Below are 5,705 nucleotides of genomic sequence, written 5' to 3'. Positions count from 1 at the left end.
ATGTGGACCCTGAGTCCGTATAATTATATTTGTAAGAGATAATTATTATATATATGTAGCCGGTAGTGTCAGATAGATATACGAGAACTTGTTGTTCGACCAATCTCTCGGAGAAGGAGAGGTGGTCGATATCACTTCTCTCTGTATGCATATATGTTCATGACGATCTTCTGTTTCCTTCGTTTGCTTACTAGCTAGCCAGCGTGTCTAGTCCTCTCTATACGTATGTATAGTACGTAGCGTCGACCAAGCACGGACATAAGAGAGGACACTTCTCTCTATTAATTATAGCTAGCTAACACAATATATGAAACACCTAAATTAACCCCCCAAAACCCCCAACCCCCCCTTTCAAAAAAAAATAAAAACTCCAGCCACAGAAATGCTGACGCGTGGATGCCTATTGGTCCCGTGCCACCAACCGGGACCAAAGGGTCTCCTGACTGGGCTCTGCGCACTGCCCACGTGAAGGGCCTTTAGTCCCGGTTCTGGATTGAACCGGGACTAAAGGGGGGAGGTATTAGTACCAACACTTTAGTCCCGGTTCCGGAACCGGGACTAAAGGCCCTTACGAACCGGGACTATAGGCCCTTTTTCTACCAGTGCATGTGTTAGCTCGGGGCACTTGAATAAAACTGCAACAACTCCACTAAAAAAGGAAATGTGGATTGGCTCCGGTGAAAAATGAACGAAGACTTTTTGGAAAAATAATTCCATATGTGTTCAGCCAGGATTTGAACTGTGATGTGCATCATGCTGCCACGTGATGTACGATGAACATGCTCTTAACATGCATGTTACGATGGGAGATGGCTTTTTTTTTCAATGGGAGAACGGACAACAACCTGTCCTTGGTTAGAATTTGGTAGGGTATGTAGTACAATAGTGCTATCTTATCAGTGTCATGTAGGATAAATGTTGAGAAGGGGAAAAGAGAAAGCAAAGAAAAGATTACTGTTGAGGAAATCGTTAACTGGTAGCTGCTTGGTTGGCTGGCGAGTAGGGAATTAATAGGCTAATTGGCAAGTTAATTGGACAGTTAATCAATTAATCAGATGATTTCTAAGTTTATCGGCTACTCGGTGACTCTAAGAATAGAGATTAATCAGCTAGTTAACTCCTTAATTGGACAAATTCTTGAACAGGGAAAAAGACTATGTCTTCTCTTAATTAAGAGGTGGTCTCTTAGCAATAAATCTCTCATCACATTTTTTAGGAACTAGAGATAAGATTAAGATACCACCCATTGCACATCATTTTTTATTGTCATCTATATATTACAGGATGCGATTAAGATAAAATTATCTTATAAATCAATGTGCACGCCCTTATGAAAACTAGTCCGTTAATAGATTGGCGTGTATTAAGTTTAAACTCCAAGTGATTAATAGGACACAGCAGAATAGGAGAAGAGCCTTTTATTGGCATAAAGTAATACATACTCGCTCCGTCCTAGGACAAAGGGAGTATATATATGATAGGAATGCCATGTAAATTGATTATTTTTCTCTTGGAAAACAGGGTTTATCTTGGTCTCTATGTGCGACGATGCACACGACTATATATTATTAAGAAACTATTCTGGTCTCCCGTCGGCAATGCCGACTTGCCACCAATTCCACCGCATGACACACCTTAATTTATTTTCGAGAAAATTGTACTCGAACTCTCCAAAGTATTTTCACTATTTCTCACTTGGCTCTTTTGATTTGTTTTCGTTTTCTCGTTTCTCATATAGCTATTGTTCACCATTGGACTAACCAAAATTGGTAATGTGGCTTCCATTTGTGTTGCCACGTTGGAGCCACGTACTATAATCTATTAGAATAGAAATGAAAGAGGAGATATATGAGAAAAACATTCAGAGAGGCCAAAAGCATAGACCTAAGTTCAGGTAGGCAAATGCGAAATCAATGATAGTTTAGGAGTTGCATTGAAAATTAATTTTGATAATGTTGATCATTACATATGACCTGTGGATGTTGCTCTCTGAATTTAGGAGTCTGATCTAGGACTTTGATCCGCTTATGGGACGGGGCGCGTCAAAGACTGAGTCGTGGCTGGAAGGTTCACCTCCAAAGGGAGCAAATCTTTGCTCATTCACTCGCGCCTCTCTAACCTCCCCATGTATATGATGGGGTTGTATATTTTTTTTCAAATGGTATGCATAGATCATTTGACAAGGATCTACCACGTTTCTTCTAGTAGGCGGCAAATGGGGGCGAGAAATACCATATGGTTAAGTACCGATATATACTTCCCTAAGGATCTAGAGGGTCTATGTATTCTGGCATTCCAACACATGAATATGGCCCTTATGCTGAGGTTGGTGTGGTGGATCCTCAGGGGTCAGGGGAGCTTATGGTTGTAGCTTGTTAAAGCCAAATATCTACAAGCTGCCCTCTCCTGGCTTGCGATTATAGGGAGAGGCTCCCAGTTATGGAAGTCTCTTCAATTGATCAAATATTAGATTTGCTTGGGTACCAACAAGTCCATAGGCATTGAAAAGGGGCCCTCTTCTAGCTAGAACCATGGCTTTGCAAGTTCCTAATATGCGTGGACCTGTTGCTTTTAGTTACCTCAACCGCCCACAATGGAAGTTGGAAAATCTCATTCTGGTGAACATTTGGCCCTGAGGAGACATTAGCTTCCCAGCGTTGATGCCGAGTGCACCAGATGATGTATCTTGGCACCTAGCTCCGCCAGGTCTATTCTGTGTTGGCTTGGCATATCGTGACCTATGTCATGCGCCGACTCTTGCATGGATCACTCTCTTTTGAAAAGTGTCGCTTCCGCTGAAAATCAAGATTTTTGTGTGGCAGCTATTGCAGGACCCCTCCCCACGGGACAGACGTAGCAAAGCGACATGAGCCTAGAGATGGTATGTGCCAGATTTGTGGGGCCTCGAGTTTGTCATCCATATTTTTTTTTCACATGTTCGTGGCCACTGTTTATAAAGTTTTGTTCGCGAGGCTCTCGGGCTTAAGTGGTAGGCCTTGGGCCTGGGCGAGCTTTTAGGGTGTGTTTGGTTGCTGTCACCAAGTAGAACGTCACGGGTCCGACCCGTTCCCACAGCCCATTCTCGCGTTCGGTTAGTCGAACGAACCATAACCAACCCGTTCCAGGGAACCGAATATTCGCTCATTATGCGGAACGGAGGCGTGCCTCCAAATCGAGCGGACGACAGGGAACGAGCCCTCTTCATCTCGCACGCGCCTCTGCCCTATCCTCTCGCGACTCCCCTCCCTCAACGCCGCCACCCTCCCGCTGCTCCCTCCCTCTCGATCTGCCACCTCCATCCCTCTCCGGCGCCGGCTTCACTCTCCTCCCTGCCATCTCTCCTCTGTGATGGCGCGCAGCAGCAACCTGGTGGTGACCTAGCAGCGAGTGGAGATCAGGCATCGGCGGGGCAGGAACGACCCAGCGAGGCAGCGATAGAGGAGTGAGCGACCGGAGGTGCGGCTGAGGCGGCCGGATCAACAAGTAGCAGCGGCTGAGGCAGCCGGATCGACAAGTAGCAGCGGCTGAGGCGGCCGGATCGACAACTAGCAGCGGTACATTTTCCACTCCTCCTTTGTATATCTTTGTACATGTTGATGTCTGGGCAGATTTCCTCTCTGTGTGCCATGTTCCTCCTCTATTTGTTTCACATATATGTGCTTGTGTGTAGTAGCCAGATCCATAGTTACCCAAATCTGCTATCAATGTGTGCTGCTATGTACGACCTAGATCCATGGTTACAAGTCATTGCTAGCCATTTTTTGATATTATGCATCAGTTGTAGATGGTCATGAAGATGAACAAAAGAAAAAGGATGGCTAGGGGAGCTGCTGTTTTTGTTACACTAGCTGCAATGGCAGTCATTGTTCGGGCTATAATAAGGAAGAGAAGACCCAATGCATGAAATAGATAGAATCAGATATGATTATTTGAACCAAAAAATTTGGCAAAGTGATGTGTTATGTAAAAACATGCTAAGGTTTGAAAGAGCTGCCTTATTTCGCTTGTGTGGCATATTGAGGGATCGGAAGTTGCTAGAAGACAGTGCACATCTTAGTGTGGAGCAACAATTGGCGATGTTTTTGCATACAATTGGGCATAACCTTCGGAACAGGGTTATTTCGGCCAATTTTTGTAGATCATATGGCAGAACCAACGTATACTTTAGAAAGGCTCTTCATTCCATAGGCGAGCTCCATAATGATTATATAAGGCCACCATCATTGGAGACCCCCTCAAAAATTGCAGAAAATCATCGTTTCGACCCATATTTTAAGGTAATTTCAGAAACTATTCCTTAGCTATCTAGGCTATATGACATGCCATTTAATACTGATCAATATATAGGATTGTATTGGAGCTATCGATGGTACACATGTGCGGGCAGGTGTTACCAAAGATGTGGAACATTCTTTTCGTGGTAGGAAGGCCTATACCACTCAAAATGTGATGGCGGCAGTAGATTTTGACCTCCGCTTCACATATGTGTTGGCTGGTTGGGAAGGGTCCGCACACGACGGAAGCGTTTTAGTTGATGCATTATCTCGTGAGAGAGGCTTACAAGTACCACCAGGTAAAAAGTTGCCCTAGATATAAATTCTCCATATGTTACTGCCTTAAGAAACCGCTGTAACCAATATTTGTTTTAACTTTCTAGGGAAGTACTACCTAGTTGATGCCGGTTATGGAGCGAAGCCTGGTTTCTTACCACCTTTCCGTGGTGTGAGGTACCATTTGAATGAGCGGGGTAACAATCCGGTCCAAAATGATAAGGAGCTATTCAACCTTAGGCACTCATCTCTACGGGTGACGGTAGAGAGGGCTTTTGGATCTTTGAAGAGGCGTTTCAAAATTTTAGATGATGCCAAACCATTCTTTACTTTCCCAGTCCAAGTTGACATTGTTATAGCTTGTTGTGTTTTTCATAATTATGCACTATCATAGTTATGCTCGGGATAATCGTACCGGTAGGAGAGACGCCTCTTCTGGTTAGGATTTGAGGTGATGACCTAGACCTTATGGACCATGCGTAATAGGATGGTTATCGAGTAGGTCTTTTGCGGTATGCCTGTGACTCCGTGCTTAAGTTTCTGGCCTTCTAGCAGGACTGTCACCCACTCTTTGGACAACGGGACAAGGATCAGCTAGGCGGCATGATTGATGATCTGATTGCGGCAGGCCGCGGTCTTCCTTCACCTCCTAAAGCATCTTTCCTTGAGCTATGGCATCTTCTGATCCAATCTCCCTCAAGTATATGATGAGATAGAGAAGCACGGTAATATGAGATATGCTCGGAAGATGACTTGTATGCACTACGGGCACATCCGCACATGTGCACTCGTGCACTAGGTCCTTATTCCACCAATCAGGAAGCCATCAAAAAGTTCTAAACAATATGACAACATTAACACAATATGCATGTGCCATGCATACAATTTCTAGCCGATAAGTCAAACTTGGACCCCTAAATAAGGAACTTGAAAAAAAACTAAGTTCAGAAAACATTGCTCATTTCGTATTCAGTACTCCCTCCATCTCAAAATAGTGTCAAAAATGATATTATATTTAGGGACGGAGGGAGTATTTCACTACTGAATTTGTATTATTAACAGCTTAATTTTTCTTTTAAATGCAAGGAATCATATTTGGAATGACTCTATTAAACCTTCTGAATGTGCACGTAAAAGAAAGTAGATGACTGGATA

Source organism: Triticum urartu, chromosome 2 (assembly GCF_003073215.2).
Source record: "Triticum urartu cultivar G1812 chromosome 2, Tu2.1, whole genome shotgun sequence".
In the NCBI taxonomy this organism is placed as follows: domain Eukaryota; kingdom Viridiplantae; phylum Streptophyta; class Magnoliopsida; order Poales; family Poaceae; genus Triticum; species Triticum urartu.
The sequence above is the reverse complement of the archived record's forward strand: the minus strand, read 5'-3'. Positions refer to the sequence as shown.